This window comes from Argopecten irradians, chromosome 4, assembly GCF_041381155.1.
Source record: "Argopecten irradians isolate NY chromosome 4, Ai_NY, whole genome shotgun sequence".
Taxonomy (NCBI): domain Eukaryota; kingdom Metazoa; phylum Mollusca; class Bivalvia; order Pectinida; family Pectinidae; genus Argopecten; species Argopecten irradians.
Genome location: NC_091137.1, coordinates 10,670,474 through 10,695,607, shown reverse-complemented (window position 1 = coordinate 10,695,607; position 25,134 = coordinate 10,670,474).

Genomic DNA, 25,134 nt, shown 5'->3' with positions numbered 1-25,134 from the left:
ATTTGGTACACATAACCCTGACATAAAGGGGAGTGGCGTGAACTATATAGGGTTCTGCAATGTCCCCTATTAATGGAGTTATTACTAAATGTGTGCAGCTGGGGTATTAGTAGAACATTCTGGCGACAGTTTTAGTTTCATTTGCTTCGAATTCAATAAGGAGCTGAAAGAGTCCGCGAACGATAAAATCAATCATCACTTCAATAATTAATTGGCTACATATAGTTACATATTTCTTGTTTCCGTGAGTACATTTACATCATTTTAAGAATGTGTATGTTTTTTAAATTAACGTCCTATTAATAGGCAGGGTGCAGTATTCAGCGTGTATTATTGTGCATTGCGTGTTTACGAAGGCTGCAGTATATTCATGTTGTGTCATCGTGTATAGTGAAACTCTTTGCCCTTTTTATAGTGCTATATCACTGAAGCATGCTGCCGAAGACACAAAACGGGCATATCAGCCGTCCAACTCAATGAAATATTTGTATAAAGCAGGAGAAGAAATTACCACTTTTATAGACTGGGGAATAATTAATGAATTAACAATATTTTCAACACAAATACAGTAGACTTGTTACCTCAAAATGAGAATTAAAATATACAATATTTTTTTTTGCTGCAATAGTGTGACACAACAGCCATCCAGTATTTAATTCGCATTCTCTTTTATTTTCTCGCTGATATATATTAAAACCTTTAACTTATGTCATTCCGATGACCTGTTGCTTACAACTTACTTTTCGTGGATTGGGGATTTGGCTCACTCTTTATGTTTATAATGTTAGTCGAGAGAAAGCTGCAAATATTATATTTAATTTCGCCGCGTCATTAATTAACCTAAGGGAAACCCCACATTGCTTAAACGGTTAGAACGTCTTAACAGTAAACAATGATTTGCTATTTTTTTCGACGATAATGATATAGTAACTGTAGTTGAATGGATCTGATGTAGAAGCCATATTGCACCGTTATAAAGTTTATAAATTGTTGGAATATCACCATGTCCGGAAGCCTATGAAAGTGGTTGTCTCAGCTACTGCTTAGCGCTCAGTATAACGGGAGAGGAACGACTAGTTTGACCGTTGATAGTTTAAGGTGTCCGACTGTCATGTGCTCTTTGGTGTTTATGTCAGACAGCACTATTACAAATATATACATATAGACATTCATACAATGCATACAGGCCTTAAATCAAACTTGATGGGACATTAAGTCTAAACATCCAACCAATGATATCACGGATACCACGAGGAGTGTTTGGGTACGTGTATTGTTTGTGCAACACGATCACGGATGCATACACATGGCGTACATAGGACTTAAATACTGCACAAAATTAATTAAAACCACAGGAGAATGATTTTAATCCACGAGGTAAATAACCTGGCAATTGATCGCTTTGTCTATCGTAACCAGCATTAAAGGATTGCCATATTATCATCAATGGTTAGCTTTAATTTCATGACAAAATCACAAAAACATGCATATCATGGTTTTGTTAAGCTGCATGATATGAAACTGAATAAATTCATCAAAACACATTTAAAATGCATATTAAATTTGCCACAACTATGTGAGTTACGTCTGCCAAGTGGACCAGATCAGTATACACCCCGGATATTGGTACTACCTGTTGTGTGAATTTTGCATGCTATATTAATCTTGTTGTGGTTTCTTAATCAGTTCAAGTTTATTTCGTTTACTATGTAAGTTGTATGTACAATGACAAAAAAAGAAAGCAAGGAATACAATGTATGATACTTGAATGATGTTCTTAACTGTTTTCGAGATAACCCTGATGAAATTGTCACATTATGAAAAAAATGTAGTCAATATTAATGTTAATATGCCAACTATACTCGCATCATCGTACCACTGTTTATACTATAGGCTACTTGTGTGAACGTGCGAAAGACATTATTACAACTGGTGTCTGTTAATGAATGAGATATATACACACACGATAGATAATAGCGGCATTGTCAAGCTGTAAGATGTAAGTCAGATAGCGCTCACGGCCCATAAAGAAGGTCAGGTGTTATCTTTTCAGGTTAAAGGTCATCTGGAGGGTTACGTTTTGTTGGACTATTTTAACCCCTGTAAAACCGACCTCCGCTACTACTGTGATGCAATGAATGGGTTTGTGATAGTGCCTCCTCGTAGTAAGGGGGTGTTAGAAGTCGAGGTTATTGCAGAAGATCAAAAGATTCTTCCTGGGTAGATATAATTAACATTGATAGACTACACAAACACAGGAATTGTACAACATTGTATGTTATTGTATACCAAAGACGACATTATCAGTTCTGCTGGGTTATCAGCCAATTAGGCGCTTTAATGAGCTCAGAGTTAAGAATTCCGCGGAGGAAAAGTTGGGCCTACTAAAGAGGACAGAGAACGATGGAATTGTAATCAGACAGATAGGTTTTATGCGAGATGATGACTGAACAATAAGTCATAAATCAAACAATGCACGAGACGATTAAACCGCAGACCTGTCGCCGTCGGTCCATCAATCAGTCGAAAATCAAATAACGCTAACATTGCCTGTTGTATATAGAGTCCCGTGGATTCGCGAGTGGTTTGTTCTGTCAATTTTCTATCGTATAACTTTATTTTAAAACAATAATTACAAATATGTAACAAGCAGAATACAAATTTGATTGACAAATATTTCCGTAGAAAAAAGTGACAATAAAATTGCTGTTAATTAGAAACTCTAATTGTCCTGAAATTTTGCGATGTTTTGTTTTCAGAAAATACTCTTGACAGATTGAGCTATAATCAATATATTTAAAGAAGCATAACGGCTAATTTATAGCCAATAGCCTACACAAAAAAGTATTCCATATTCGAAGCAACATTGTAAACTGTCAAAAGATCAATGCGAAAATGGATTAAAATAATCAGAGGAAATATGGATTCCTGGGGAAAATCAATGCCATTTCTTTATGTAATGTTCAACAATACTCTGCAAACGTGTTGCCACTCGTTTCATTTAAGTAAATAATAACAATGCATACACATAAATTAACCGGACTTTGAAAAGATGATATGAGGAAGTCATTAATTCATTTCGTCAAAGAGTTATGTCCGCGTAAGGCATCAGGCAAGTGCTGGAATTGTAAAGATATGTAAAAAAATCAGAAATGTTAATGCCATGCTAAAACACTTATCAATGATATAATAATAAATGACGCGGGGAAGTGATGGTACCTATATCAAATAGGATGTAGGTCTGGTATATGTATACTGTAACAGATCTCCCATATCCTCCTGGGTCAGTTTAACATGTGCATTATTGTGACGCCTCAGTGGTGGTTGTCGTTCCATGCATTATCACGGACCTGGGCAATGAGAAGCAATATTTTCAGCAAAAACGAAAAAAAAACCAAAATGTTGTAATAAATGTTGTGGATGAAAAATAAAGAGTATTTGCAAAACACAACTTTCCCGCTTGTGTCGGTACATTTCAGATTGGCCAATCTGCTCTTTCTGCTGAGCGCTAAGCAGCAGCAGAAACTACCACTGCTATAGATTATGATGTGTCTCGGCCAGAGAACAGAACCCAGAGCATACCTCACAAAGGCGAGCGCTCGACGGAAGGCTAACTATGAGGCGGTGTCAAGGGAGACGTTAGAAAGGACAAAGTTAGTTTGGAAGAATTGTTTGGAAAACCGGTCCGTCCGTTTTCAGTTTATTGTGACCATGTAGGATGTGATGCTTAATGTCTTCGGTTGCGTAATTGATATTTCATTATAATAAGAGGTCCAATATACAAGAAGACACAACATGAATATACAGCAGTCTCCCAAAACACGTACCATGCACTTCATACATACTTCACATACACCACATTCATTGGAGGCCGTCTTTACATGACATTGGCTGTTAATAACTTAATAGGACGTAAGTTAACAAACAAACAATCAAAGCTAGTATGCGCACTTGTCAACGTTTATCCACGACTAATTCAACCAGCTAAAGAAATTAAATCAGTTCGTCGGTTTCTTATTCTAAACAATAAATTTCCTATCCATACCGGATTTCTTTTTATGCTGTATATTGTTTTATGGTTTGGTTAAAATATTGTTTTTTTTTTCGATTTCACTTTGGTCCCATTTTCAAACGAAGATATTCGCCCTTGATATCTTTTTTGTTAGAAGGCATGATAACAAAATGAATTATTTCGGAAGTATGTATGCAAACTAGCTTGAATATATATTGTGAAATGATCCATTGTCAATACATTTATGCCACTTAGATTGTGTTTCCAGATTCTTCATACTTATATATAACATTAATTCATATATATGCTGGTTTCAAAAGAAATGGTATTGCACGTAGAAGAATTGAAAACAGAGTAACATAACGAAATCCAAGAGCAAAAATCAATGTAGTAAATATAACATCAATGTAGTAAATATAACATCGATGTAGTAAATATAACACCGATGTAGTAAATATAACATCGATGTAGTAAATATAACATCAATGTATAAATATAACATCGATGTAGTAAATATAACATCGATGTAGTAAATATAACATCATGTAGTAAATATAACATCATGTAGTAAATATATCATGTAGTAAATATAACATCGATGTAGTAAATATAACATCAATGTAGTAAATATAACATCAATGTAGTAAATATAACATCGATGTAGTAAATATAACATCGATGTAGTAAATATAACATCGATCATCAATGTAGTAAATATAACATCAATGTAGTAAATATAACATCAATGTAGTAAATATAACATCAATGTAGTAAATATAACATCAATGTAGTAAATATAACATCGATGTAGTAAATATAACATCGATGTAGTAAATATAACATCGATCATCAATGTAGTAAATATAACATCAATGTAGTAAATATAACATCGATGTAGTAAATATAACATCGATGTAGTAAATATAACATCGATGTAGTAAATATAACATCAATGTAGTAAATATAACATCGATGTAGTAAATATAACATCGATGTAGTAAATATAACATCGATGTAGTAAATATAACATCAATCATCAATGTAGTAAGTATAACATCGATCATCAATGTAGTAAATATAACATCAATGTAGTAAATATAACATCGATGTAGTAAATATAACATCGATGTAGTAAATATAACATCAATCATCAATGTAGTAAGTATAACATCGATCATCAATGTAGTAAATATAACATCAATGTAGTAAATATAACATCAATGTAGTAAATATAACATCGATGTAGTAAATATTACATCGATGTAGTAAATATAACATCAATCATCAATGTTGTAAATATAACATCGATCATCAATGTAGTAAATATAACATCGATCATCAATGTAGTAAATATAACATCAATGTAGTAAATATAACATCAATGTAGTAAATATAACATCGATGTAGTAAATATAACATCAATCATCAATGTAGTAAATATAACATCGATCATCAATGTAGTAAATATAACATCGATCATCAATGTAGTAAATATAACATCGATCATCAATGTAGTAAATATAACATCGATCATCAATGTAGTAAATATAAAATACCACAATCTCACCAATCATCAATGTAGTAAATATAACATCGATCATCAATGTAGTACATATAACATCGATCATCAATGTAGTAAATATAACATCGATCATCAATGTAGTAAATATAACATCGATCATCAATGTAGTAAATATAACATCGATCATCAATGTAGTAAATATAACATCGATCACCAATGTTTGTTTGTTTGTTTGATTAATTAACGTCCTATTAACAGCTATGGTCATGTAAGGACGGCCTCCCATGTATATGGTGTGTTGAGTGTATGTTGTGCGAGGTGCATGTTTTGGGAGACTGCGGTATATTCATGTTGTGTCTTCTTGTATAGTGGAACTGTTGCCCTTTTTATAGTGCTATATCACTGAAGTATGCCGCCAAAGACACCAAGCAACACACCCCACCCGGTCACATTATACTAATAACGGGCGAACCAGTCGTCCCACTCCCTGTATGCTGAGCTCTAAGCAGGAGAAGAAACTACCACTTTTATAGACTTTGGTGTGTCTCGGCCAGGGGACAGAATCGATCATCAATGTAGTAAATATAACATCGATCATCAATGTTGTAAATATAACATCGATCATCAATGTTGTAAATATAACATCGATCATCAATGTTGTAAATATAACATCGATCATCAATGTAGTAAATATAACATCGATCCTTATACGAGCAAACCACAATCTCACAAATCATTAATGTAGTAAATATAACATCGATCATCAATGTAGTAAATATAACATCGATCATCAATGTAGTAAATATAACATCGATCATCAATGTTGTAAATATAACATCGATCATCAATGTAGTAAATATAACATCGATCATCAATGTAGTAAATATAACATCGATCATCATACGGACATACCACAATCTCACAAATCATCAATGTAGTAAATATAACATCGATCATCAATGTAGTAAATATAACATCGATCATCATACGGACATACCACAATCTCACAAATCATCAATGTAGTAAATATAACATCGATCATCAATGTAGTAAATATAACATCGATCATCAATGTAGTAATATAACATCGATCATCAATGTAATAAATATAACATCGATCATCAATGTAGTAAATATAACATCGATCATCAATGTAGTAAATATAACATCGATCATCAATGTAGTAATATAACATCGATCATCAATTTAATAAATATAACATCGATCATCAATGTAGTAAATATAACATCGATCATCAATGTAGTAAATATAACATCAATCATCAATGTAGTAAATATAACATCGATCATCAATGTAGTAAATATAACATTGATCATCAATGTAGTAAATATAACATCGATCATCAATGTAATAGATATAACATCGATCATCAATGTAATAGATATAACATCGATCATCAATGTAGTACATATAACATTGATCATCAATATAGTAAATATAACATCGATCATTATACGGACATACCACAATCTCACAAATCATCAATGTAGTAAATATATCATCGATCATCAATGTAGTAAATATAACATCGATCCTTATACGAGCAAACCACAATCTCACAAATCATTAAAGTAGTAAATATAACATCGAACATCAATGTAGTAAATATAACATGGATCATCATACGGACATACCACAATCTCACAAATCATCAATGTAGTAAATATAGCATCGATCCTTATACGAGCATACCACAATCTACCCAATTATTTTAAACACGCGATGCTTTTCATAATTGCTTCTGCCTTTTAAACAACAGTTTAGAGCATAACCCTAAGACGCAGAGTGAACAAATTTGTCTGCCTAATCAGTGATTCAATTATCATAAGGGACAAAATCAGGATTATGGAACTAATGGGTAATCATTTATGTTTTGATTAAATTAATATGAAATTAGGAAAGAGCATATATTTATGCATTACTATTGTTTCAATACATTATTGTTCTATACCGAACTATTGTAGGTCATTAAGTACGGATGTCAAAACTTAAAGGGCCACTCTTCGGCCACATATTCTAATGTAGCTGATGTACTATGTCTTCACGGATGAAACGTCACACATTTAAAATGCGGACTTAAGAGTCTTATCGGTTGTCTATAATTAGTAGAGAAGCTTTAGGGTGAATTAAATCGTATGTTTAAATGCTTACCATATAAAGATCCTAGATATACTAAATATAGAGTAAACCTACGGAGACCATAGACATCCAAACCTGGTGCAAACGGTTGGCTATCTAATGTAATCTGCAATCTAAGGACGGAAACCAAATTGACGTTATTACTTTTTATATTCCATTTGAATAAAAAATAGGGTAATAAAATTAGAATGTATGTAAATATAGATGTGCGGCACTCCTTCGCCGCCATCCATGTCAGCCGTATCCGACGCTGAGTGGCGACACTACCCATCATACGGTCAATAAAGTAGGGTGATTTTCATTGAGAAAAATATCCAGTTATCGCGCCTGACCTGGCATCATTATGACGTCAGTTGCTCTTAACAGATGTGTGGCGATTTATGCCATTAACGTCTGCTATCATTACACTATAAACACTAATCAGATCGAACGGGGCTGTGTCGGCAGAGCTTATATACATCTAAAAGGCCGAAGTTTGGAATTTCTTTGTTTTACTGTCAAAGTAAAAATAATCGTTTTTTAATTAATACATATAAAGACATTAAGTCATTTCCGGATTGATTTTTTATTTACCTTGCAATTAGCATGCAAATGACAGGTACGTCTGGAATCTTTTGCAGAAGGCGACAGAATGCGGTTTCATATTACACTGTTGGTAGCCGGTATTTTAACTAAAGGTTGACAAGTTTATATTGATGTAAAAAATTAAATTGAAGCGTAATTGTAATGACTTTAAATCAACGCAGATACGTAGTATTGTAATCAAATCCAGCAGAAGAGCCTAGGTACGCGAGACTAGGTCTAGTTAACCATAAAGGTAGCAGCTAACCATAGACTTTATCATCCAGGAGGATGCTAAGCTTGTTGACGTATGTTGTACAATACTTTTTGGCATATGATTTATTTCGAGTTGTAGGCAATCAACGCACCTCGTATGCGTGTTAATTGAGTAGTTGTATTGTATGGTATAATGCAGTTAAGCACCCTGTGAAGGAATTTTTTTCATTTGTCCTATTGGCTTAAGACCCTATATAAAACTCTTTAGATATATATTGTAGGATGATTGCTTTACGAAAAATTGTGCATTGCATTACCGTTACGATATTTTTACCAATTTCACGAGGTTGAATGTAACATAGTTCGTCTTATTATTGTTATTTTTTGAAAACTTCGAAAGAAATCTGAGGCAATTTTTGGTGTACATGAATGTCAATAGCAGAAATGCAATACTTTATACAATATATTTTCGAATTGTCGGATGCAATCATATATGTTTAAACATCCAACGAGAGTAATCAAAAGTGGAAGTATTGCATCCTGAAGTCTCATAACGGTTAGAGATTGACCACGAATGCCAAAACACGCACAATACACGATATGCACGCTACAAACCGCTTACATGGGAGGCCGTCCTTACTGTACCTGTTAACAGGAAAATAATTAATCAAACAAACAAACGAACGCTTATTTTTATCTAATCTTGTTATCTTATTATCAAATTATCATACCCTGTAATTGTTTAAATTTTTAATATAACTGAATATTGAACATAAACAAATAGTGAGTTCGATATGTTATAACTAATTCAATATAAGGCCACTATTGCATTAAAATTTCAGGTAAATCATTGAATTGAAAGATCACCAAATGGAACAATTTTCAATTCAAAGATCACCAAACGATACTGTTTGTATTTGAACGGTCACCAAACGGTAAGTTTTTAATTGTGTTATTACCAAACCGAACAGTTTTCAAGAAACCTGTACCGTTTGCTGGTCATTCAATTCAAAACTTAAAATTTCACTTAAATATACTACAATGCATTGGGCTATTGTGCGTATTAATAAAGGAGGTGTTTGGCACTAAAATTAACAAAGATGCATTTTTATTGGCCTAATATCATTTACATTAAGCAAAAATGAAGTAATACATGTATTGCGTGGGATATTATCTTTGTTAGCGATACGATCGGACGTCGGGCAGATACCCACAAGCGCTGTCACATGTAGAGCCCTATCTCTGGGTAGGAGTAAATTACGTAGTGCCATGACGATCTTCTGGACGAGAATTAATTGATGTTGGGTAGGAGGATGCGGAAGCCATGTCATATAATTATAGACCATAAATGGGAGAGTATTTATAGGTTTATGTCTTTATCATTGATAATTGATATGGGATAAAAATAATCTCTTTTTTTTCCACGTAGACCATATTGGCATCTTGCTACTCTCATGCTGTGTTAGGGGAATACTTTATGAACAAAACTACCTGACGCAATAGCATGAAAACATCATTATCACTTCTACTTACAGACAAAAAAAATGCAGATGGTTCAATTTGAACTGAACCAGTATTCCATAGAGAAATGATCTCCAGACTAAAGTAAAATGATGTCTTCAACCAATACTACAATCAAATCAAAAGAACAAAAACCATTTTGGATACTTTATTTTCTTTTTCATGTGAAAAAACACATTTTGCTAGTTCAATGTTAAGAATTATTTTCCCGCGACATCGAGATTCTGAAAGCAATCGGGTATCGCCTAAAAAAAATACACTATCCATGTATTTAACGTTTTATTCTGGTCTAAAATAATAAAGATTATAATCTTTCACCCCCTTTCATGCTATCGCATTATGAATATGTAACGTTGGATTGTTCAGACCAGTGGAATGTTTAAGGATCAAAAACCTTGTCTACTTATGAACTGTTATGTGTGATATATGTCAGTAAAATTCACACTTTATCATTGGCGTATAAGAAATCAATGTTTTTTTTATAAACACACCAAGTTTGCCTGTGTTTGGAATAACAAATCAAGAAGTAATACAACAATATCACACCTTTAGGATAAGTGTTTTCCCTGTATATGATCCCGCCCTTCCAGTAACTTTGAATTCTGCCCCATGGTCGATAAGAAAAGTATTTCTCTGACTTATTCATTGAAATATTCAAATTCGATGCTGGTTTGTCAAACTACGTAAAGGAATGTTGTAAGGCCAGTGTAGAACATGACGTGTCTGTAAAAGAATCCCTTATTTTCGCTAACACTGAATTTGATCAGATAGCGTGTGTGGTTTAGGATCCTATGAGTGTTGTGTTTATGTCTTTAGCATAGTAAATGTGGGTTTAAAGTGTCACCTGTAGAGTTTAATTGTGTCAAAGCTTATTTTAACACGTGTATTTGTCAAAGTTTTACAAACCTGCCAATACCGACTCTTCAACAAGTTAGCTCTTGTGTGTGCCTGGTCCTCGCCACCTTTCTCTTACCACCAACTGATTTATCTCAAATATTCATAACCTGACCCTAGTTTGTGCTAAATGATGATGCGTCTATTAACCCTAAAATAACTTCTACTTTGTGTGACTTTGCATTTTACGATTATCTCCATGTTTCAGAAGAAGGTCAAATTCGATTTTAACTCGAACATTAGGATGTTTTATTTTAGTATGGAAGGTTTCTTTATTTGTTTCAGGAACTTAGTTTTAATATGTTGATACATGAAAACTAATAGCTGCATGGAAATGCTTTCTTTATCGGTACTATCAGAAATTTGAGTAAACAACTCTCATTACATTAGAATTTTGCATCTTAACGCTCTATCAACATTGGTGGACATTAGTAATATACAGTCAGATTGGTTTCTTGTCCACATATTGGCGAAACAATCGATTTCCATTCTGTTCTAGCCAGTCAAAATATCTTATGGAAATATTACGCCAGTGTCATTATCAGGGTAAGTTTAATAATTAACAGTACAGTGCACGTCACATTTCCCGCGTGTTTAAGCAGCATCCTTATTATTATCCTGATTAATGACATGTAATCAAAGCATGAAATAATTACAAATATCACTATTAATTGTAGCTTATTCTGTTTGATGCTACAAACGTATGTACCCGAGGCTGGGTTTCCGGGAAATGCACTGTATAATGTATTAGTTACTGTCGATTCATAATTGTTTCGTGTTGAAAGACTGCCCTCGGGAATACAATGGGTATGACAATGAAAAGACTCTTTCTTTTGAACTTATCATTATGATATTTTTTTTACGAAAACAGTTGGTATCAATAAGTACCAACATCAATAAAAAATGAAAAATGAAAAAGAAATACGTTTTTGAGTTTCTTAAAATGATAATAGAATTATATTTTTTCTTAATTTACGACATCCATAATACGAATCTAGGTCAAATCGACGACACCCGTCGTGCAAATCAAGGTCAAATCGATGACACCCATCACCCTTATCCAGGTCAAATTGACGACATCAAAATCTGGGCCAAGTAAGAATCTAATGTTGACAATGGAAACACCACAATGCTCCGTGATGGTAGAGGGCATAGAAAACATACAACTGAAAATAATCTGTAGTACCAAGACAACAATTATACAATATCAAATTTTCTCGATATGAACGTGGGAATTGCCATCAAAACAGTGGGACTTTGATGATACGAACTCGGGTAATTTGACAACCTGGCTTATTACGAAGTACTTACGAAGTATGGTCGGAACACTTAAAAAACTCGGACAATACGAAGTACACAATTTGCAAAAATTGCAAAATAGTGTATCATTATATGTATACTTACATCGTAATTCTCAACGCCGTCAAGTCAGAAACGAAACTGACCGAGTGGACTAATCTGATCATTTTATTTATTCTTTTCCCTCACAATTTAAACACATCTTTGGAAAAAAAAATATTCATCTTTTGACATGATCATCTTGATAGATAACTTTCCTCGATGTAGTATAGACTTTATTTTATTTCCCAGGATGGAAGTGTCGTCAGCATAGTATGTTGTGATTCTTGATATTTATATTTACCCATGTATAATTCACCTTGTTAAAAACAGAATAAAGAGCTTGTCATGTAAATTCAATTGAAGCAATCGTGAGAAACAGATTATTTTCTTTTTAACAACGATAGGAAAGCAGAAAAAGACCGAGAACTTCCGCGACCTCCATTTGGATTTATATAGATGTAGATTCTCTGCAAAGAGGGTCACAATTAGAGCAGACTATCATTACCAACACTTACTTAAATCTACAAATAATCTTTATTAATTGAATACATTTTGCTTTAAAACATGACATCGGTGATACGTTAATAAGGAAACGATTAATGTGTTCGTTTTGTCCTTGTAATGTTTTTTATCGACAATAACATTAAAACATTTTCATTTTTTGCTAAGTCATTCATCTTGGTTCGGAAGTCTAATGTAAATGCGGCTTATGTCTCGCTTTCAACGGCAATACATTTCAACATAATCTAACCGTGTTGATAAATGTACATCTACAACTACAGTTATAGTCGTGAATCAAGCCCGCCACTTCTAGATTAATTGGTTATTCAGATTTAAAAAGAAAATGAATTATGTCGACATTGTCGTGAACAAGGTCTTCTGGAGCAAACAAACCTCCCTTTACGGTGTCAGAGTGGAGAGAGGGTGCGGCGTTTTCAGCGATTACTGCCAGCCGATTAGCTGTGACAGGCGTTTAGGGTTGCAGCTTTGTCCGTCTATCTGGCAGGTGAACCGTTGGTCAGTGAAGTCTGAGGGTTGACGCCGGAGATCTTGTCAGGTTTAGTTTTTCTCTCTGGGGCGCCGGTGTTTACTTTTATATGAATGGAATTTGGTATAGTCTATGTACATTGGGAATACTTTTACATGTTATAATTGATAGCAACATAGTGTCGTTATTCAATAATAAAGTATTGAAAAACAGGCGTATGGATATGATATGTACGAGATTTTACCCATTGGATTTTAAAGAATCATCTAGCGTTATTCATACACGATATTGACAAATAATATGATAGTATGATATATTCTGCTTATGCGTGTCAATGAAATACAATATTGGCAGGTAAATCATATGCCGTGGACGTGACGATAAGCATATCAGTCTTTCAAATTAATATCATTTCCATTGATGCGTTAATCTGAAATATATTAGTATTCTAAAAATATAGCAATTAGGTATGCTATCATACAAGTAATTATGCATATGGGATTTTAAAAGCTATCTTAAGCTATCATAATAAGGTCTGCTTCATCCTTGCAGGTCGTGGAAATACGCGTTCAGACTAGATTGGAATTAAACATATATAATGTAGGTAGACTAAGAGAAACAGCGAATGAAACAACTAGCAGCCGTTTTGGTTCGGACCGAGAGATATACCGTGCGTTCGATTTGCAGATTCATACCATTTGTACTAAATTGATACGGCACCACCAAATGGAACGCGTTTGGACTTTTCAATGATGGCGTCATACATTTGAAAGATACGCTTCGAATATAAAAAAGATATAAAAGCCAATAATTTCGTTGTTAACAATACAATTCATATAAAAGTTATTTCTAAATAGTAGCGGAATACATTGAAAAAATAATTTATGTAACTTTATTGGATATCAATAATCTCTGTCTTGTTTTTAATAAAGAAAACATTTCGATCACAAATGAAAAATCTCGAGTCCGCCATCTGGGATCCAAGTGGTACGCTTCTGAAAACGGACCACTTGTACCAGTACAGTTTTGTTGATTACGGCGCGTTCCATTTGAGATATAACAGATTTGTATCGATACAACTAGTACGAATCTGCAAACGGAACGCACGGATAATGTCAAACACACCAGGTAGACAAGGCTTCTATGTGGATGTAATGAAACGGGATATAGCGGTAGGAGCCAATGCTGAGGAACCGCATCTTCATGGCGGAGGAACCGCATCGTCATGTCTGAGGAATTACAGAAATGTTGCAATTTATTATAGAAAAGCATTTATATATTATTTATTTCCTATATCTACCAGCTTTCGGATAAATGTATTGTAAGAGGGATGGACCATCGGAAGTATTACTTCATTGATTGTATGAGTACATATGTACTTTTACGCTTATTACTGTTTTAAGTAAAATATAAGGCCATTGACATTGTTTGGAATGGCTACCCATGCAATGCAGCCTCTTGACTTCAATAACATTACTTTTTCCTCTTTAAATCTAAACTTTTTCTTCAGAAACTTGGTTAGTTCTATTATTAAAGATGCAAACAACTGGGTTTGTGTTAATAATACCACGTATTGACAATATGCATGAACAGGACTCAGGTTTTAAAACATTTTATGACCCTCAGGTAGAATATCATTTCATGTAAATCTACGTGATTCTTATAATCCTGGGCAACAAGGCACTCACTGTCAACTGAGCACACTTGGTTGACCTCATTAATTGATAAGCAGTAGTAACAAATACTATAAACTTCTTTAGTTAATAGAAACACATTGGTGATTAAACGATTATATATTACTAAAATGTATTAATGTATATAAAGAAACTATAAATAGAGAGAAAAAAATACCAAATAATATAGAAAAAATAACAAAAACAAATATAGGGCATATCCCTACATCAAAATGTAGCACATAGATGCAAATTTGACCTAGATATGGGAAATATAGGGCCTAGTGAATAGACTAATCTATCACCGCACAATTAAATGTAATGACAGTGACAGTATTAATACTAAAACAAGCGAGACCATGGAACAATGATGGCTTTTTTACGTTATTATATCTAAATGTGACTGGAACTTTTGTTAATCTGGAAAGTTCTATTTCATCATTAGGTAATGATTGAATTTCAGTATTCGTGCCAGTATTCGTTTTCTATGTCATAGCAAAATAAAATTTATGTTCCCTGTGGTCCTATGGATCGGTCTCATTGTTCTAGTCAATTATGTTTCAAGCAATATTTTGTTAAAATCCATGCAGGTATTAATTTAAGAGTAGGCATTGAAATAAAACAAAATCAGAAAAGCTCTGTTTTAAAGCACCGCCCCTAACATCTAGGATGTCCGACACATCATTTATATAAACTACAATTGCATTCTACCAATGCTGTTGTATTTCACTTAAGAGAAGGCTTTTGAATAAAATAGTCTTGCGAATTGCGGACGAAGAGCAATGCCAATATGCTATCCTAGCCCTTTGGGTCAAATGACCGAATTAAATTTTAAACCAGCCATATTTAGCTTCCATGAAAAACATGCCTGGTAATGCTGTCCCTGTGTTAGTTTGAACAGAGAAAAACCTTTGGTATTTTGAATAGAAAATCCCTTTATAGTGAAGTTTTGTACAGTTAAAATGCAGTAACGGAATATTATATGCAAGTAGGCATGCATGTATTTTATTAAAATCTTTTTAATATACACAATTCCTATGCGTAGATAGACATACTCAAACACCCATCTAAACGTGACAGGATGTCTTGTTATCGCATTCTAAATGGACGCGATGTAAACGAAGACACCTAGAATTATTAAGAAGTACAATAAACGTACGCTAATAATTGTTTTAGATCGGCTATTAAAATTGTATGCATTAGCAAGCGTCATTGCATTGTCATTTTGCTAGATTAAAGCATCATAATCAATCTTAAAAGCCTCTGCAATATGATTGATTATTATGCAATAAAATAATACATATTTATGTGATTCATTCAAATGCAATTATGAAATGTTTTTAACTCTAGAAAATTCGAATATCTTTAACATTTATTTGCCTTTTAATGTATTTAATGTGTAATTAAAACAATATCAGGCTAGTAAAAATCACACTTTGCTACGCGTCTGTGACGTGAAGCAGCAGTGATGGAAGCCAAGATAACTTACAAATATAACATTTTACATTCTGATATTAAAATGTTCAAACTCTTCACCCCGGAAAAGTCTAGAAATGTCTATCGAGGTGTCTATTACATTCAAACTGGAACCAAGGTTGTGTGTTCCAGTAACTAGTCTGCTTCATTTTCCTCTAATATTATCAAACATACCTACATGCCACAAAAGCCTTTATTTGTACATATAAACAATATGCTTTTGTTTAAAAATGTTATTATGGCTTTTGACTACTTTAAAATCATATCAGAGAACATAATTGTTTGTTCAATTGAACAAATAAGACTTTATAAACACTACTCAATTAATAGTTACTATCTACTCAATGTAGATTTCGGTATGATAAATCCAATGCGCAGCAATGAAAAAAGTATCCAGTCTGCTAGGAATCTTTTTATCAGTTCCTACGCTGTGTTCAGATGAAGAGGACAGGAATATACATACCATTTTAAGCAACCAAACTCAAAACACTTGACTTTACCAGTAGGGAAATAATAACAAGAAAAGGTACACAGGCCCAGTATAGCTCAATGGTTAAATATTGCAAGAACTCTTTCCTCATAAAACAACATAACTTTTATCGGGCTTAGACCTGACACATTTGTGTCATGTACTGCAGTTATGGATTCAATTTACATGAATGTGGCATTCAAAAGAATGAGACTAATGAAATTGATATACTTGATATTCACCATATCCATTCATATTTCTGAAAAGTTTGGCCAAATTGGCTGCTCCACAGGCCTCCGGGATCCACCGAATCAAACCTAAGAAAGCTATGTAGAAAGTATGAACGATTTTCTGTAATAACATTAAATATAGCAAAATAGACCTCGTTTGGCCCACCTTCTCAGGCCGAAGCAGGCAAGCACACTTTTTTATCCAGTTTTGAACCTCTAGTCCATCTAGTGATCCTACACAAAATATTATCCCAAAACATAGGCAGCTGTGCCATTATAAATCATCATTAAATAAGGATGCTGAATACAAAATATGACCGATATCCATACAAAAATAACTAATAAATCGTTTATAACATTATGACCAAATGGTTGGCACCATCACACATTCCAACAATCAATAATCATAAAAATATTGTTATTATAACAATATATAATGATTGTCTCCTCAAAGCGGCCAACATATGATACGTTTAATACATTATTTTTTAAAAGTAAATTATCCTGTTAAAATAAAACTGCTGATTGACCCGAATATTAATCCTATTCTAACTGAAAATTTTGCTGAATATCTTTTCACCATGTATAATGAAAAGATATTTAGTATAATTTAAAGTGTGATATTTTATCACAAATTGGTTTTATTTAGCGATTTTTATAGTTTCGATCTTTCCTACAGCAGCATTTCAAATCTAGGAGAGGAAACACCCACAAAATAATGGGGTTATCTACATTTATGTCATCTAAATACATAAAAATTCTCATGTCGCAGAATTCGACCACAGGGTTTCCATATCATCGCGAAATATTGGAAGTATGGATAGAATGTTCTTAATGTGGCTATCAGATTTAAATATGCTTGGTTTGTTTTGCTATAGGTATATAGCGTATAGTTTGGGGGGAAGCATTCGGTTTGTTTTGTCCTTTTGTTTATTATTATAGAGATCTTGTATTTATGTTAATAATGCCTGTTACCAGAGCGATTATTTTGATGGGATTGACACTGACAGCCATTGGTATAATCGTTTCCCAAATTGATGAATTATGAAGTTATCGATGCTTATATTTAGAGGCTGAGTAAGGTTGGGATCTAATAGAGCATACGCTACATACTTGTATTGGGAAGGTGTTATTGGAAAATCAGGAAGACATCGCGATCCTTTAATATCAAATGAAAAAAGAACTGTTAACTTATCGAATTGCTATCCTTTTCGTCCTTAAGTCATAGGCCTGTCTGTGCAAAAACAAAAACATCTGTTATTTAAATTAGTGGTCTTACAATATTTCATTTGATATAAAGTACCAGTCTTTCACAGAATACTGATATTATTTTGAAAAATAAACAAAAAAATGAACATAGTAAAACACATGAAGCTAGTATGTCTTTGAACAATAAAGGAAGTGACTCGTGTCAGAGTCTTTGCCTTATTACCCCCTGCAGAAATGCTGCTTAACCTTTAAGAAGAAAATATTCATTACTTTCCCACATACAAAAGGCAGAGATACATTCTGACCCTATCAATTGGTCTTAAGAAGAACTCAAGTGGCTATTACTATGTTAATAAACGAGGGGGATTGGAGTGACACTGACGTATAGCGGCTATAGCAGAATTATTCCGGGGGAGAACATGGCCTTACTACATTCCTTTGTCATGTAAATGTCTATTACCGGTCAGTTAGCTTTACAAGGCTTATCGTTCGCTGACATGATGGCATTTTGACACCTCACTGTAAATGTGAAAACAAGAAAGATTATCTATAACTTCATCATGTTTAGTTGAATATTTGGAGCAAAGAAATAATGTCTCTATTCATGGCAGTAATCTTATATCACAAGATATTGTTAGTTTTAAAGCATAGCCAACTTAATAGAATCAATTGCTGCTTGTTTTTATACATGTAATGCAAAATACACTCGAAAGGCGATATCAATTTTCACCACGGGTGGTTTAAATTATATTCTAATAACTTTACCAGCAATATCTGTGAAATGAAAACAATTATATATCATGCATTTTTTTTTTAAATTTTATTTAATATAAAGCCAAACTAACAAAAATACTGTTGTCGATACAGACAGGTATTGTGGCTAATATCGTACACAGGAAAGAACCAGCAGGACCAAGCACGTGTTCAAGGGGCGATAACTTAGTGACATTATTTGGACAACCGGCTATTGGTTAGCGTTCAAACAGCGAATATAATCGCCTGATAACTGTTTAATGACGGTGTTATATATGCCATGGCCGGACAAAGTTCGTAAAGTTCTATTAGCTTAACACCAGGGAGAAAAAAGTTTCTAAAAAAAAACAATGAAATAATATCGCATATATATTTTATGTTTCCTGTATCAATAGCATCCAGAACCTGGAGCAAGGGAGATGTTAGGAAGACCAAAGTCAGATAGGAAAAAGAGTAACAATAAGATACTAAATTTTATCGCTGTTTACGATATCATGCAATTTATGAAATAGGTTAATATGCTTAGTATTATACAGCTAAATGTTACGTATATACAAATTAAAACAAATTTATTAACAGTGAAGTACATTTCTTACCTTTCGTAATGCTATGAACTACTGGTCAAACATGCATTCAAAATGCGAGAACATTTTAAAGATATTCACAATGTCGTATTTGCAGTGCTGCACTAAGACTTATTTGTAATGCTTAAGACACCGTTTAAATAAACATATAATTTCGTTTTAGGCATCGCTCATCACTACATCAAATTTTAAGTTTGAATTAATTAGTGTAACGTTCTATTGGCAGCCAGGGTAATTGAATGCCAAAAATAGTCTCTTCTTGCGAGTCAGAGACGTTCAGTAGAGAGAAATCTACATCAGTTAACTATAGACACAGTTCAGTAGAGAGTGAAATCTACATCAGTTAACGATAGACACAGTTCAGTAGAGAGAGAAATCTACATCAGTTAACTATAGACACAGTTCTGTAGAGAGAGAAATCTACATCAGTTAACTATAGACACAGTTCTGTAGAGAGAGAAATCTACATCAGTTAACTATAGACACAGTTCTGTAGAGAGAGAAATCTACATCAGTTAACTATAGACACAGTTCTGTAGAGAGAGAAATTTACATCAGTTAACAATAGACACAGTTCTGTAGACAGAGAAATCTACATCAGTTAACTATAGACACAGTTCTGTAGAGAGAGAAATCTACATCAGTTAACTATAGACACAGTTCTGTAGAGAGAGAAATCTACATCAGTTAACTATAGACACAGTTCTGTAGAGAGAGAAATCTACATCAGTTAACTATAGACACAGTTCTGTAGAAGAGAAATCTACATCAGTTAACTATAGACAGTTCAGTAAGAGAAATCTACAGTTAACTATAGACAGTTCTGTAGAGAGAGAAATCTAATCAGTTAACTATAGACACAGTTCTGTAGAGAGAGAGAATCTACATCAGTTAACTATAGACACAGTTCTGTAGAAGAGAAATCTACATCAGTTAACTATAGACACAGTTCTGTAGAGAGAGAAATCTACATCAGTTAACTATAGACACAGTTCTGTAGAGAGAGAAATCTACATCAGTTAACTATAGACACAGTTCTGTAGAGAGAGAAATCTACATCAGTTAACTATAGACACAGTTCTGTAGAGAGAGAAATCTACATCAGTTAACTATAGACACAGTTCTGTAGAGAGAGAAATCTACATCATAATTAACTATAGACACAGTTCTAGTTAGACAAGAGAGAGAAATCTACATCAGTTAACTATAGACACAGTTCTGTAGAGAGAGAAATCTACATCAGTTAACTATAGACACAGTTCTGTAGAGAGAGAGAAATCTACATCAGTTAACTATAGACACAGTTCTGTAGAGAGAGAAATCTACATCAGTTAACTATAGACACAGTTCTGTAGAGAGAGAAATCTACATCAGTTAACTATAGACACAGTTCTGTAGAGAGAGAAATCTACATCAGTTAACTATAGACACAGTTCTGTAGAGAGAGAAATCTACATCAGTTAACTATAGACACAGTATAGAGAGAGAAATCTACATCAGTTAACTATAGACACAGTTCTGTAGAGAGAGAAATCTACATCAGTTAACTATAGACACAGTTCTGTAGAGAGAGAAATCTACATCAGTTAACTATAGACACAGTTCTGTAGAGAGAGAAATCTACATCAGTTAACTATAGACACAGTTCGTAGAGAGAGAAATCTACATCAGTTAACTATAGACACAGTTCTGTAAGTAGAGAGAAATCTACATCAGTTAACTATAGACACAGTTCTGTAGAGAGAGAAATCTACATCAGTTAACTATAGACACAGTTCTGTAGAGAGAGAAATCTACATCAGTTAACTATAGACACAGTTCTGTAGAGAGAGAAATCTACATCAGTTAACTATAGACACAGTTCTGTAGAGAGAGAAATCTACATCAGTTAACTATAGACACAGTTCTGTAGAGAGAGAAATCTACATCAGTTAACTCATCAGTTAACTATAGACACAGTTCTGTAGAGAGAGAAATCTACATCAGTTAACTATAGACACAGTTCTGTAGAGAGGGAAATCTACATCAGTTAACTATAGACACAGTTCTGTAGAGAGAGAAATCTACATCAGTTAACTATAGACACAGTTCAGTAGAGAGAGAAATCTACATCAGTTAACTATAGACACAGTTCTGTAGAGAGAGAAATCTACATCAGTTAACTATAGACACAGTTCTGTAGAGAGAGAAATCTACATCAGTTAACTATAGACACAGTTCTGTAGAGAGAGAAATCTACATCAGTTAACTATAGACACAGTTCTGTAGAGAGAAAATCTACATCAGTTAACTATAGACACAGTTCTGTAGAGAGAGAAATCTACATCAGTTAACTATAGACACAGTTCTGTAGAGAGAAAATCTACATCAGTTAACTATAGACACAGTTCTGTAGAGAGAGAAATCTACATCAGTTAACTATAGACACAGTTCTGTAGAGAGAGAAATCTACATCAGTTAACTATAGACACAGTTCTGTAGAGAGAAATCTACATCAGTTAACTATAGACACAGTTCTGTAGAGAGAGAAATCTACATCAGTTAACTATAGACACAGTTCTGTAGAGAGAGAAATCTACATCAGTTAACTATAGACACAGTTCTGTAGAGAGAGAAATCTTACATCAGTTAACTATAGACACAGTTCTGTAGAGAGAGAAATCTACATCAGTTAACTATAGACACAGTTCTGTAGAGAGAAATCTACATCAGTTAACTATAGACACAGTTCTGTAGAGAGAGAAATCTACATCAGTTAACTATAGACACAGTTCTGTAGAGAGAAAATCTACATCAGTTAACTATAGACACAGTTCAGTAGAGAGAAATCTACATCAGTTAACTATAGACACAGTTCTGTAGAGAGAGAAATCTACATCAGTTAACTATAGACACAGTTCTGTAGAGAGAGAAATCTACATCAGTTAACTATAGACACAGTTCTGTAGAGAGAGAAATCTACATCAGTTAAACTATAGACACAGTTCTGTAGAGAGAGAAATCTACATCAGTTAACTATAGACACAGTTCTGTAGAGAGAGAAATCTACATCATTTAACTATAGACACAGTTCTGTAGAGAGAGAAATCTACATCAGTTAACTATAGACACAGTTCTGTAGAGAGAGAAATCTACATCAGTTAACTATAGACACAGTTCTGTAGAGAGAGAAATCTACATCAGTTAACTATAGACACAGTTCTGTAGAGAGAGAGAAATCTACATCAGTTAACTATAGACACAGTTCTGTAGAGAGAGAAATCTACATCAGTTAACTATAGACACAGTTCTGTAGAGAGAGAAAATCTACATCAGTTAACTATAGAAAACATCATTACACACAGTTCTGTAGAGAGAGAAATCTACATCAGTTAACTATAGACACAGTTCTGTAGAGAGAGAAATCTACATCAGTTAACTATAGACACAGTTCAGTAGAGAGAGAAATCTACATCAGTTAACTATAGACACAGTTCTGTAGAGAGAGAAATCTACATCAGTTAACTATAGACACAGTTCTGTAGAGAGAGAAATCTACATCAGTTAACTATAGACACAGTTCTGTAGAGAGAGAAATCTACATCAGTTAACTATAGACACAGTTCTGTAGAGAGAGAAATCTACATCAGTTAACTATAGACACAGTTCTGTAGAGAGAGAAATCTACATCAGTTAACTATAGACACAGTTCTGTAGAGAGAGAAATCTACATCAGTTAACTATAGACACAGTTCTGTAGAGAGAGAAATCTACATCAGTTAACTATAGACACAGTTCTGTAGAGAGAGAAATCTACATCAGTTAACTATAGACACAGTTCTGTAGAGAGAGAAATCTACATCAGTTAACTATAGACACAGTTCTGTAGAGAGAGAAATTACATCAGTTAACTATAGCACAGTTCTTAGTTTACATCTTAACTATAGACACAGTTCTGTAGAGAGAGAAATCTACATCAGTTAACTATAGACACAGTTCTGTAGAGAGAGAAATCTACATCAGTTAACTATAGACACAGTTCTGTAGAGAGAGAAATCTACATCAGTTAACTATAGACACAGTTCTGTAGAGAGAGAAATCTACATCAGTTAACTATAGACACAGTTCTGTAGAGAGAGAAATCTACATCAGTTAACTATAGACACAGTTCTGTAGAGAGAGAAATCTACATCAGTTAACTATAGACACAGTTCTGTAGAGAGAGAAATCTACATCAGTTAACTATAGACACAGTTCTGTAGAGAGAGAAATCTACATCAGTTAACTATAGACACAGTTCTGTAGAGAGAGAAATCTACATCAGTTAACTATAGACACAGTTCTGTAGAGAGAGAAATCTACATCAGTTAACTATAGACACAGTTCTGTAGAGAGGGAAATCTACATCAGTTAACTATAGACACAGTTCTGTAGAGAGAGAAATCTACATCAGTTAACTATAGACACAGTTCTGTAGAGAGAGAAATCTACATCAGTTAACTATAGACACAGTTCTGTAGAGAGAGAAATCTACATCAGTTAACTATAGACACAGTTCTGTAGAGAGGGAAATCTACATCAGTTAACTATAGACACAGTTCTGTAGAGAGAGAAATCTACATCAGTTAACTATAGACACAGTTCTGTAGAGAGAGAAATCTACATCAGTTAACTATAGACACAGTTCTGTAGAGAGAAATCTACATCAGTTAACTATAGACACAGTTCTGTAGAGAGAGAAATCTACATCAGTTAACTATAGACACAGTTCTGTAGAGAGAGAAATCTACATCAGTTAACTATAGACACAGTTCTGTAGAGAGAGAAATCTACATCAGTTAACTATAGACACAGTTCTGTAGAAGAGAAATCTACATCAGTTAATATAGACACATTCGTAAGTACATCATTAACTATAGACACAGTTCTGTAGAGAGAGAAATCTACATCAGTTAACTATAGTCACAGTTCTGTAGAGAGAGAAATCTACATCAGTTAACTATAGACACAGTTCTGTAGAGAGAGAAATCTACATCAGTTAACTATAGACACAGTTCTGTAGAGAGAGAAATCTACATCAGTTAACTATAGACACAGTTCTGTAGAGAGAGAAATCTACATCAGTTAACTATAGACACAGTTCTGTAGAGACGTTCAGTAGAGAGAAATCTACATCAGTTAACTATAGACACAGTTCTGTAGAGAGAGAAATCTACATCAGTTAACTATAGACACAGTTCTGTAGAGAGAGAAATCTACATCAGTTAACTATAGACACAGTTCAGTAGAGAGAGAAATCTACATCAGTTAACTATAGACACAGTTCTGTAGAGAGAGAAATCTACATCAGTTAACTATAGACACAGTTCTGTAGAGAGAGAAATCTACATCAGTTAACTATAGACACAGTTCTGTAGAGAGAGAAATCTACATCAGTTAACTATAGACACAGTTCTGTAGAGAGAGAAATCTACATCAGTTAACTATAGACACAGTTCTGTAGAGAGAGAAATCTACATCAGTTAACTATAGACACAGTTCTGTAG